At 36.1% G+C, this 14,093-nt stretch overlaps 1 pseudogene; it reads right to left on the bottom strand.

Annotated features, from left to right (window-relative positions):
- Positions 1-838: 838 nt before the first annotated feature.
- LOC149216223 (spermidine synthase 2 pseudogene) lies at positions 839-1,579 on the bottom strand (annotated as a pseudogene).
- Positions 1,580-14,093: the final 12,514 nt, after the last annotated feature.

Below are 14,093 nucleotides of genomic sequence, written 5' to 3'. Positions count from 1 at the left end.
CTGTTTGAATAGCAGATATCGTGCTCTGGATAGAGGCTTGAGAAGCACATTATAAGCCTTGATGACCTGAGCAGACTGCTGAGCTGAATAATCCTTCGCTTCCTTAGAGTTGCACTAAAATAAATCAAGATGCAATTCCTTCATTTACTCCAAGTCTTTTATCACAATATTTCTGCGCATTTCCTCTGCCGTCAAGGTAAGAATTTAGAATTTGTTTTGGGATCCATATTATCTCCGTTCCTTTTTTGAGCCTTCTCGCGCTTGAGTCTTTCCATTTGGCGTTGATGTAGGTGAGACCGTTTTTGAAAAAATATATCCTCATAAGACCCAATAGCTTGAATAAAATGCTCCACTTGCTTCAAAATTGCATCTAGCATTTCCTAAACTTGATTCATTAACATCCAAACTCTTCATAGATTCTGATGCTACACTAACCATGTCATAGGTCTCGACCTCCTCCCATTCTTCACTGACTTTAGATTCTTCCCATTTATATTCATTGAGAGAGGAAGAAGGTTCGCTAACAAATCCATGAATTGTTTGAGGTGATTTGGCATGGTTTTGGCCCTGTGTGGGTGTGTGGCGTGCGCCAAACCCAGTGCGTTGCGCGGGCTGTATGTGTCGCGCCCATGCAATTTTGCACTGCGCAAAAGGCCCCTATGCGCCGTGCGCACCCAGATCGTTGTGCCATATGCTCTATGCACCGCACACACTGTCCACACACTGTTGGCCTCCCCAACATTGAAATTCACTCTTCAACCTCCAAATTCAGCTTTCTCCTTGGGATTTTTGTGAATGTTTAAAATGCAGATAGGTTGTGAAAAACAATGGATTTGCTCTACGATTTAATATAGCACTGCTCTTTAATGGGATTAACGTGATTTTTCGAAATCTACTGCTGGTCCTTTAGTTGAGCAAATCACAAAACCAATTTCGCCACTTGGATATGTTGGAACTGATGTCCATGTATAGTGAACAGAGCCCTTGAAAGTCTGCCTACACATTGTGACAATATCTTGAATAACATGCATATGTAGCCACAAGCTTTCTTCTTGACATATAACTATGCCTCCAGGCCTCAATGCTCTGGACATTGTTTCATAAAATGGTTTTCCAAATAGGTCCTCTGTAGGACCTATTGGATCAGTAGAGTCTATGATAATTGCATCATAAATTCCGGCCAGACCTTCCTTCAAAAAGGCAGTTCCATCATCGATATGAAGCCTTACACGAGGATCATCATAGCCTACAACAAAGTTTGGGAAAAACTGTTTGGATACATTTATAACCATTTCATCAATTTCACATATATCAATTTGTTCCACCGAACCGTGTCAACATATTTCTCGAAGAACTCCCCCATCACCTCCTCCAACAACCAATACCTTTCTGGGAGATGAAGTGGAAGATTAGCTATCATCTCATGGTAGGCGCATCCATCTTTCTCTGTCAACTGAATCACCTTATCCAAAACAAGCACTTTCCCATATGTTACTGATTGAAATACCATCACATCTTAATATTCTGACTTGCCTTCAAACAATATATTTTCCACCGCAAATCCCTTCGAGTCTTTCATTTTCTTCTCTGACCTTCTTTAGCTGAAATGATGATTCTTCTATTTGTGCTTTTGCAGGGACAGGAGTAGCTATAGCTACTGCCATTGAAGAGCTGTACAACGTCGAAACATTTTGACAAATTACATATTTACTACAAAAACACATTTGATGATTTCTTCTTCAAAACAAGGTTTTGAAGAAGAATCTCTCTTGAGAATTATTTGATGATGAAATTTTGTACTGGAAACTGATCTGTAACCTCTCATGCAGACTCAGTAGACAAAACCCTGGGCTCAAGGATTAAAATGACCCTTTTTGACCAAACTAGTATTTGATGACTACAAATGACGAGAAATGAACCTTGGTGAATTCGACTGTGACAGAAGACTGACAAGATTGAGTCTAACGGGTTCACCACTGGATACTACAAGGCCTAACCTTAGACCCGAGAATGCACCAGATGACAAAGAAATGGCATTTACGGGGCAGCTGGGGGAGGGATGACCTAACTTGAGGTCTATTACAGATAAGAGGAAGCTACTCGGCATGGGAGGAGAACTCCTTGTCCTTCAGCAATGCCAGTAGGAGTGAAGTGACATGAAGAAGGTCCTTTGCTATCTCGAATGGCTTCTTTTCTTCTTTGTCCACTAGAAAATTTGGCTATTCCTCCTATTTCCCCCATCTCTTAACAATAGCCTAAAGCAAGGCCTTAGGGCGGATTTGAGAAGATGAAGAAATTAGCAGATTTCACAACTCGCTGGTTTCCAATTTGGCATGAGGTTCGCTGTAGAAATCAAAGGTCGGGGTGTGAGTCCAACATAGAGATTTGAAATTTAAAAATTAAATGAAACCTAAAACAACTTGTATCTCTAAAAGTTGAGTTTCAATGGTTTTTATAGCTATAAATTATAGGTCATTGTTGCATATCGGCAGGGACTAACACCGCTTGCACACGGGGTTAACAACAATTGATGAACTCAGGAAGTAGGCAGCTAGTACTAAAGATGTCTATGGAGCAGTTTGGGGTAACATCAATGACGTCGCATATAGGTGCTGGACATGTGAGCAAGTCGAAAGGGAGGGGGCAAAAAATGGGATACGTTTGTAATTGAGCACGCTTCCACCTTCCACTGGCAATGGCTTCAACTTTTCACGCAAAGCGTATGCAAACCCAAGGTCTTAGAAGCAACCCATCCAAGCATAATAAAAGCGAAGTAGTTTGAGGCATACGGTTGGGGCTTCAATCTGTGTTCCTTGTTTGAAATCAAAAGGAAGGAAGGTTACGAGCATGCCATCCTTGAGGAGAAAGGAAAGGTGCGGAAGATCTGTATGCAAGATCAGGTTTTCTTCTTGATTATTAAGGTGTGAAGCCACCAGAGAATCAATAGGAGGGGCAAGGGCCCTTTCCGGGGGCAAGGAAGTCAGTAGCGATAGATAAGGAAGGTATGAGCTCCCACCAATCCAAGACGACCTACTCTTCCCTTCATGCTCATGGAAAAAGCATCTACTAGTTGTAGAAAAAGTGGCCGAAGCCAAACCAAAGAAATGGCATGAACAAAAACAACTTCTGTAATTGTTGAAATGTTGTAATCATGGAAATTCTCCTTAGATTTTTTGTAAAATTAGGTCATTGTAAAATGAAACCATTAAACATACTTACAAGTAGTAAAGTTGAAGCTCCACCCTTCATAGATGCTGCTGGTGGACACTCTCTGCTCTACTCCTCTGCTCTTCAAACTAGCTCGAAACTTAAACTCACTCTCTCCCTTGCTCGTCTCCTCTAGACAAAGCATTTCTATACAAACATGGACACCCCTGCATACACTTCAAATATCTGGCACTTGCAGCATGCAGGACATTGCATGCAGGACACGAAGAACAGGCACCAGAAACAACTTAGGATAAATTAAGTTGTGCACACATCGGGCCAAGTGAGGTGGGAAATAAGAGGGTAAACTGAGAACTTTGGTTAAAGTTTTCTAGCCAACAAAGTTCCCAGCATAAGCCCAGAATAAAGTTTCGTTAAACAGTGAATAACCTGTAGCAATTGATGGTCAATGCGCAATTTAATAGCAAGTCAATGCCCTATCGAACGCTATAGTCCCTGCTATGCCGGAGGCAGGGACTAATAATAGTGTAAACCAGTTTTAAAATACATATTACAGGGTAACATATTGATTTATGTATTATTATTTTCATGCTAAAACCATTAGAAAACTTAATATATAAAGAATAATAAGATATATAAACTGCATTCATATGTGACGCATTAAAATAAAAAAATTGTGAAATAAAATTTTAATAGAATTATCAGGAAGAAAAATAGATTGGAGAAAGAAACTAACGACATCTATAAGTGGAAAATAATATTCCTTTCAATGCATTGAGTTAATGAATTGAATGATATTTCAAACAAAAATATTTTCTCATCTCAACCATATGAAAAGATGCGAAATTTAGCATGTACAGGTGAATAAAAGACAAAGGAAACATCTCGAAACTGGTAGATGCATAATTTATTACATTCTTATTATTCATATTCATCTTCATTGAGTATTGTTAGCTTAATACTATTGATCATAATCATCACATGACATTCGAAGTTTCATTATTGGTAGTGATTTTTGAATTTAAATGATATTAAAAATGATACTTTCGATCATGTTTATCTTGAAAAAGATATAGATTGTATTATCCAATACCTTTTCATTCTTAACCTACAATTTGTTTTAATTTCCTTGAAGGTGTACACTATTATTGTCACCAGGGGGGCCATGGGGGTGATGAAAATTGTTTGGAGCCTCCTCGGTGAGGGTTTAGTAGCACCAAACCAAAAGATAATTTTTGGGAAAAAATACGTTGTAAGTTATTGTAATTTCTCTGTAAATCTAGACCATCCATCATTAGTTGTTATGATACTAGATGTTATTTTATGGTTTTTATTCCTAGATAAAACCTTCCTTTAAAGAGGGAATTGTATTTTGTATATGTATTATTGAGATAACATCATAATGGAGAGAGGGGAGACTTTGCGATAGAAAAGAGGAGATTGCAATAGATCTATTACGTATTGTAATATCTTAATTTTACTAGATGCAATAAACTGAGGGATTGGATATTTCTTCATAGGTGTAACCTAAACCAAGTGAACTATCTATATTTGTGCCTCATTTTTATTTTTTATCCTATGTCTCATCTCCACATTTATTTTAATTTTATTTATTTATGGTTTTATTCTTAACAACTGGTATTACAAACGAAAGTTTAGTTAGCTAATAAAACTCATACTAAAAGGGGGATTCCTAATTTTTGTGGGAGAAATATACGGGGAATGTTTTATGGTAGATAATTCTAGTTGAAAAAGCCAAAAAAAATATGCTATGGAGCGTGGAGATGAAATAGTATCTATATTATAAAAATATGTTTCTACTATTTGATGGAAAAGAAAAGAGGTAAACGACTATGAAAGGTGAAGAATGGGGTATTCTTGATAAAAGGGAACTATGAACTATACAACAATGCATGGAAACATTAGGGGATTTGAACATTTTTAAAGGAAAGACAACAAATACTTTCATTTAAATGTTGGGAAAATTGTATGAAAAACCCTTAACTTATAAAAATTTATTTCTTATGAAACATTTATTTAATATGAATATGCCAGAATAAATCTTGATTCCCTCTAGGGAATGTGATCAAATTTCAGTTCTTGATCATCACCTCTATAATCTCGATTTCATTACCCTCCACATGCCTTGTTCCTTTTTGAAGTTTTATAACTGAGTTATTCCCTTGGAATGGAAACTTATCGAGGAGGGGATCTATGTGTCTCCAATTACTCTTTAAGATTGACCCATTATCTAGATCATGGCCTAGGTAAATACAAGGCTATTAATGTCATAAATCTAGTTATGGAAGAAAACACCAACCACGAATAAGAAAAAAACCTTCTAAAGAAGAGCACAAGAAAATGTATTGTTAAATCAACATCAACACCATGGATTAACATCCCTTTAGCCACGATGAATGGAAATATCCAATTCATGTAGGACCATGCATTGATTTGCAAGTTCATCATAATTTGTCCAATATAAAAAACACTCCACTAGATTACAATGAGATGGAAGAAAAAATTCCATTATGAGGTAAAACTAGGTTGAAAGCAGTTTTTTACTGTAATTTTCTCTCACATAGAGGATCTAAAGGTTGTAATGGATGGGGTCCCTTACTTATTGAAATAAACTAGAATTTAAATGGGCCATTGTGTATTACACTTCAACCTTGAAAAAGAGGACTTCTCCTAGGTGCCTACCTAGATATACATGTATTTTGTACTGTAAAAATACCAATATTTGTATACATTGAAGGAGATAAAAAACAAGATGGGCTAGTTTTTCTTCCTATTAGAATAACAAAATCATTGCATATATACCTTTTATGCAAGGATATGTGTAAATATGAATATCTCTTGCTCCATCCATGACGCAATAAACATAGGATCAAAAGACAAAGATTTCTTTCAAAATATTGAGTATTAGCAAAGATGGAGGAGACGCCACATGCATGGAAACCTATTCCATGATTTATCTCCCAATTAACCCAAGAAAGGTACAATATAGATAGAATTAAGGGATCGAGATGGATTTACAAGAAACCCCTCCAAGAAGTGCCATAAGAATAATAACATCCGCTATATCACACCTAAGTGAAAGGTGATAGGAAACAACTTTGAAGTACAAGTTGATCTACCTAAACGATTAGGCATCTAAGAATAGGAGAACATAGATGAAATCCATTCACAGAGCATAGGTGAGAAACCTAGGTAGAAGCACTAGAATGAGAAGGTTAAATCCATTCTAGGTAAGAGTTCTATGATCCCATATAGAGAAGACAAATGATATAATTATGAGAAAGACAAACAACTTCACATACATAAATCGGCTAAATCTAATGGGAATTGAGGATGAATGTCATCATAATGATTTAGAAGAAGTAGGAAAGACTTCAAGAAAAGTGGCAGGAAATTATCTCTCTAAAGAATTAATAGACTAGGTAGAAATTTATTTGATTCAAGGTAACAAAAAAATTCTTAGAGATCTACTGTAACAACCCTACTAAAAATTCCATGTAATAAAAGTAAATAAATACAAAATAATAACCATGGATAATGGGAGACTTATTCTAAGCTAAATGATGGGAAAAACCCTAGTGATGGGGATCACTTGTGATTGTTTATGGCTAAGGAAATTGGCAAAGTCAATGGCTAAGGGTTGGGAAAGGAAAAACGACATTTTTGGCACATTTATTTATGAAAATAATGGAAATTAGGAGAAAAAGGGGGTGAAAGGTCATAGGTTTCATGCGAGGAGGAAAATGAAGAAAATAGAGCCCTCATTCATAAAAAGGATTTAGAGGATCAATCTGTAACCTTTTATCAGTTAAAATTTGGACCTCTCTCATTATTCTCTCTCTCCCTCATAGTCTTTGAGACTAAGATTTTTCTTGGAGAACTCTTGTTGGGTGTGGCATACTTGGATTCTTGGAACAAGAAGCAAAAGGAAGAGAAAGAAGCATAAGAGTGGATCGAGATCAACAAATACATCATATTTCCTTGTAGGCAGCGAGATGCATGTATCTTATCTTCTTTAGTTTTGGCACACATGGAATATGCATGTGGATTCTTGGTCATGATCTATCATTTCCATGGATGATTGCCTAGATTGAAAATGGATTTCCTATTCTTGACATTTCCCAGATAGATATGGTGATTGTTGGTTTACTTTCATTATTTATTTTTGGTTCGTCCTCATGTTTCCTTTTCTTGGGTTTAGTTATTAGTCTTGGAATCCTTGGTTGGACAAATGGTTTGGAAGCCCTTGGTGGGTTGAGTTACTAGTCCTAGAAGCCTTGGTTGGAAAAATGCTCCAGAAGCCCAGCGACAACTGTGTGTTTCATCACTAGTCCTGGAAGCCTTGGTTGGAAAAAATTCTCTAGAAACCTTGGAAGGCTTGGATGGAGACCAATATGATGATTCTTTTGTGATGTCTAATGGTGAGGTGGAATCACTATTTGATGTGTTGAGGTGGATGACATATAGAAGCCTTGGATGAGTTTTGATGATGTGTTCTATAAGATCCCACATTCATGCTTGGAATATGGCATAGGCGTGAGTGACTGAAGAGAGATTTGGCTTAGCCATTCTACAACTAGGTGGAACGTGGAAGTCCCATCCCAGGTTTGGATTTTGAATCATTAATGAAATGTTATTTGTCTTTGTATTTGTATGAGAATTTTTATGGATTATATGTGATTTATATGGTTGTACTTTCTTGAGTATTTATGTTGTTGTTATGATGGTTATGTATGTGTTTTATGACAACATCCATGTATGTATGTCATCATGTTTTTACTTGTAATTGAATTATCAATGTATCTATGACCTAATGGATGGAATGGCAGTTCATGTCTTGAAGCATCAATGGTTCTAAAAGTTTCTCAGCTAAATATGAGACCCCTATGCTCAAAACTATTATTTAAGCATGAAGTTTACATATTCATGATATGTTTGATGAAATAATAGTCATGGCTAGCAGGGTTCGAGTGAAGGTATTAATCAAGTATTTCCTTTAATATTGTCATTTCCATGTTATTTTACTGTTCTAAATATATGGTTCAATTCTGGGTAGTGACCTGGGTTCTAGACTTGAAAAAGTGTCTCAAATCTTGGGGTTGCTGACATAGCACTAAAAAATCTAGTCTCTGGTCACTGAAAGGCAAGACTATGAGAGTGACTTTGGGTTTCTAGATGCTATCATGCATATAGCATGAGAGAGACCAAGGCTTAAGTTGTCAAAAATTTCAATGGGACCCAACAACAAGCTATCTATAGTATTGGATTGGTTCCTGACAGTCCTGTAGCTAGTGCTGAATTTTTGTATGGTATGTTTTTGTTGGTTACATTTCCTTAATGTGACTTAGGATGTCGAATAATAGCATAGTGGCCTCTCATTATATCTTTACCCCGCCTGGCCGATTTATTGTTTAGATGTTGGAGGAGGGTGTTACAAAGTGGTAGCAAAGTGGTAGCAAAGCATGGTTCACCCCTTAGATTGGATCAAATATGTGTTGGTCATGGATGCATGTCAATTTCATGTGTGTCTCTCACCCTTGTATTCCATGTGCTTGTTGCATTTACATGATGTTGTTCATCATTGTAGTGATGTTGAATGCATTTTTGTGAGTGTATGAGTGGTTACATGTCAATTTATGTTGTCTACATGTATCATTGTAGTATGCTTGTTTACACTCTTGCATGTTTGGTTACATTATAATATGATTGGTTTCATGTATCATTATTGTAGGTTTGATTTCAAGTACAGTTCACTCATGCTTGATCATATGTTCTTATCAATATGTGTAGTTGGTTACGTATTGCTTATGCATGTCTTTCTTTGCATGTTGTCAAGAGTACAACGATGTAGTGGTTTTTTTTTTATGCATGAGGGCATGGTCTATTTTGTTGTTAACTTAATGCATTGATGAATGGACCCTAGCTAGAATGATCATTGCACGGTCATTTTCTTATGTATTAAATTTAAATATGGTTTCATGATTATGTTATACATGTATCACACTGATTCGTTGATCTTGCAAAAAAGGTATCCTCCCCGAACTATGCTAAGGAACCTTGGTTTATTCTGATTTGGTTTAGCTGACACGATATACCTTACAGGAAGAAATATCAAATGGCTAGTAGGATGGTTGACTAAAAATATTATCTCTAGGAATATGAAGAGTAGTATGGTTTTGGGAACTCTTTTGGTTCGGCAGTCACAGTAAGAAGCTTAAAGGAAGAAATAAGGAGTTGTAAGGAAGATAGTGATAGGATCATGCAGGAATGGGAGAAAAAATTAGAGGCATGGGAGTTTTCTAGCATATTTGAATGTTTACCCCAAGTGGTCAGTTGCTTGGGTAGATGTGGGAGGAGGGTGTTACAATATGTCTTATGTTAACCTGATAATTTTGGTATTCCTCCTCATGATGTGTGATGAGTGTTTGGCTTTTGTAGTGAAAAGATTGTTTTTCTTATTCGCTTGCATTGATGTCAACATGGTTATTACATGACTTAGTGTAGGAACTAGTGTAGGAATGGGAGGTTGAGTGTTAGGAAAATAGCTCACAAAAAGATATAAAAGATAGATCAACACCTAAGGATTCAGCCTCTTAAAAGGGGCGACCTCCTTTACATTAAACAAATGAACAATTCTTGGATGATTCAAATGACTAAACCTCACTTCTATAGATAGGATTCGAACGGGTTACAATGTAATCAAGCCAACATAACAGTAATAACATAAGGGCACAAAAATAACAATAATGTGTTTCTATGGGGCATACTAATAAGAATATGGGGACAATATGGGCACAATAATAACAATAAGGGATAAAATCAAAATAGTAATGGGGGAACACTTCCTGGAATCAAATGAATAGCATGATCATGATCACAAATAGGTGGGAGGCCTTTCAGAGTCTCAAATACCTTGGAATGATTGTCCAAGACTTTTTGGCTATTAGGAGAAATATATGATTTCGATGTGGGAACCTCTAGCGAACATAATTGTGCAATTACACCTTGTTGTTCCTTCCTTAGAAGTTTTGTCATATTGTTAGAGCTAATTATCTTTCTCGGTTTCCCTGCAATACCCCTTCATTCAACTTCCTTTCCTTGTGCACAAAATTTCATGAAAAATTGTTTTAATTTGAAAGCTATTGTACCCAAGGATTGTAGCCATTGGACTCCTAGTAAAACATCAACACCACCCATTGGAATGGAAAGCATTGGGTTATTCAATACATTTTCTCCCATCAATAACTTGATGTTATTGTAGTTTCTAGCGAAATTTATGGTTCCTCCACTTGTAACAATCACTTGACACTCTGGTGCTAGATATAGGAAGCAATTCAATTCCTTTTCTATCTTACAATTAATAAAATTATGGGTACTTCATGAATCTTACCTTTTTCTTATTCATATGTCCTTATATCTTGATAGTTTGAGGAGTGGTAATTCTAGCCAATGCATTAAAACGTATGGTCGGATTCATTTCTTATTTATGTATGCTTTGTTCGTGGAGTATATCCTCTTCTTTTTACATTTCTTGTTCCCTTTCTTCCTCCTCTTCAAAATTTATGTAGAATGATTTCTTCTCAGCATACTTATGACCTTTAGCGTATTTGCTATCACAACTATAACAAAGCCCTTTTTCTATTTTTTCATCCAATTGTTGTGTTGTCAACCTTGTAAGTTGTGGAAGGCTAGGGGAAACAACGCTTCCATCTTTATAATTGTGAATGGTAGGCTTCCTCGTTGCCATAATTTTACTTCCCATTTTTCTTGCTAACCTGAATACCTTTTCCAATGAATCAGGTTCCCAAAGGTGAACCTCATGTTGGATATTATCATTTAAATTCACTATGAACACATCAATCCTATGCTCCTATGGAATATCTTTCACCCTTATGTTCAATTTTTGGAAGTCCTCAATGTGCTCCATCATTGAACCCTTTTGTTTGAGATTTATCAATTGGCTAAGAAAAGTGTTTATTTTCTGATGAGAGGAAAGCCATCGATACCATACAAACTGATTTGGTTCCAAATGAAAAGTTGAAATACATACCTTTTGTGTGTTTTACACATTATGGAGATCGAAAACTTGCACCATCTATAGTATCCATGTTTCGGGATCCTTTCCATCAAATTTCCTCATATCGATTTTTGGAACATGGTGGGTCTTCAATCGAACATTAGAGTCTATGAAATCATTATTAACATTTCCTTTGTTCTCATCATGAGTTTCCTTTACTACCCTTTCACCATTAGTGACCATTTCGTGTAGCAACTAATTCAAATTTATCTTCTATTCTTCCATCTTATCATACATGCCATTCATCTTAGCATCCATTCCATTCATCTTAGCTTCTATGCCTTTTTTTAAACCATAAATCTTAGCTTCCACACCATCCACATTAACTTGCATGCCATTCATATTAGCTTCCATGTCATTCATCTTGGCTTCATTTACCTTTAGTGAGAGTGAAATTTGTTGTACTTGGTCTTGTAATTCTGATATATCATATTACATTTGGTCTTGTACGTTAGAGCTTTCAGTTTGCTTCCTAGGTGTTTCTATTTTCCTTCTTTGGGGCATTAACTAATTCTAATAATTCTTCATTATTCCCTTTCAATTCCTTCAAACTAATTTTTTAAACCAATCTTATGCAAAATCCAAAAAAACCTGCACATATTTTTTTCACTTTCTAAGAGCTCGATATTGAATATGTTATATCTCTGTAACTGTCGCTCGAATATCTGAAATCTCATCTTATGGTAGCCCTTTTAGTCCTCTTTCTAACCCAACAAGTCTGATGAATATTGGATTCTCCAAGGAAGAGTTATGCCAAATATCTCATGGTGGCTTGATTATAGAATAGTTAAGTAGAGGGAACTTCTACGGTTTTCCACGTATCACTATTTCGACTTTAGTACCTGAAATAGATACACAAAAAACTATAGGTCATCCTATTTCTAAACATTTGATGAAATTTCAATCTAATGCTCAAACCAAAAGCTATTATGATTTTCCTGAGGTCACTTGTTTGGAATATAATTCGAGAGTGCAAAAACGCCAACTTCCTCAGATCATATCTCCACAAATATAGGGAGAGAAGCTCTGAAATTTAGATCCAAAGTTTAGAATGATTGTGGCCCAAATGGGTTTTACTTTTAGCTTTTGAAACATCACATAAAAAAATTTATAATGAAAATTCCAAGATAATCTGTTTGGAGCAGCGAAATCCTAGAATCCAAAGCTCTAATACGAAATGTTAGGAAACTAGCTGAGAAAAATATAGAAAAGATAGATGAACACCTTAGAATTCAACCTCTTCAAGGAGGGAACATCCTTTATATTACAAAAATGACTAAACCTCTCTTCTATATATAGGAGTCTAAGCGGTCACAATGTAATCAAGCTAACATAACAGTAATAACATAAGGGCACAAAAATAACAATAGTGGGTTTCTATGGGGCATACTAATAACAATATGGGGACAATAGGGGCACAATAATAACAATAAGGGATATAATGACAATAGTAATGAGGGAATCACTAGTATTCTAGGGGCCTAACATTGAGTAGAAATGGTTGGAGGATATGTTGTGCTGGTTCATTAGAGGTTGACGTGATCCTAGAAGACGTATAAATACTCTACAAGTGTTGGATGTTTTTATATGGCTTGATGATGTTGCTACAAGTGTCGTGGATGCTGCTAAAGGTGTTGGAGGTATTTGGATAGGTTGTTGTTGGACAAGTTCTAGAGGTGTTTGGCAGACTAGGATTTGAATGTCACTAACTTGTTGTAGAGGTTGTTCACCTATGTCATTAGTTATATATCATGTCCTATATGTTTGGATGTTTTTTAAGGAGTTGATGAAGGTTTGCAAGAAGTTTAGAAGAGTTATGAGTTGAGTAGAGTGACTTTTCTCTATCCTTTCCCCTATTTTTATGAAGAAATGCTAATGCGTGCTACTAAAATTCGCTAACGAAAGCTTGGTAGGCTTGTGTGTGTGGCTGCAATTGAAACCTAATGGTTTTTTGGGTGCAAATGAGGCCTAAAGCAAGTTTTCCTCTTCATTCGTCGCACACATCAAGTGCATTATGTGTTTTTCTAGCTTGTCTTGTTCAGAACGTTTCAAGTAAAGGTTGGAAAAGGTAAGGGAGCATCTAGGAAGTGGTTGAACTTGAGAATAGCCATCATTAAGTGGAGTGAGTCACTCAAACAAGTAAAATACTTGAATCTAGGTCAAATCAAGAGTGTGAATAGTGTTTTTGGGACTTAGTAATTATTATTAGTTATTGAACTAAGAACCTAAGTTCATCTATATATTAGAGAGATATCAACGATAGTTTGGTTGGATGAATTATGTGTTGAGAGAGAGTGAGAGGGAAATAGTGTGTGCAAGATGTGGGAGGGTTGTTATGTATATTTTTTGAAGTAGTTTGTAGGTATTGTAGTAGGTAGTAGGAGTATTTTTTTAGCCCACATTTTGTGCAGTTAGCAAGGAGATGAAGTAGTGTTTGATTACAAATCTGATTTCTATTTGGTAGCAACTTGTTTATCCTCCAGTTTGTTGACTGTCGACAACAATTGTTTGTTAGAAGACTTGTTATTGCAGAGAGGGTTTTTGTTGATGCATTTATAAGATGATTTAATGAAATGTTTGTATTGATTCATTTTTTTTTAGTTATTATTTGTGCCTTGAAGATATCGTTGTTGTGGCATTAATATTGATCAGTTCTCAGTTCTAGTATTAAAATGTATGAAACGAGAACCACATAGAGGAGATGAGTTGAAGGACTCTGGTGAAATCAGTATACGGAGAAATTTTCTCCATCGAATGGTAGTTGGATAGTATGGAAGAAATTGGGAAAGGCTTGTTGCTCATGGTGGCTTCGAGCATATAGGATTCT

Source organism: Pinus tabuliformis, chromosome 1_1 (genome assembly GCF_031772625.1).
Source record: "Pinus tabuliformis cultivar Carrire ecotype Pingquan chromosome 1_1, CPIR1, whole genome shotgun sequence".
Lineage (NCBI taxonomy): Eukaryota > Viridiplantae > Streptophyta > Pinopsida > Pinales > Pinaceae > Pinus > Pinus tabuliformis.
This window is presented reverse-complemented; position numbering and strand designations above follow the sequence as displayed.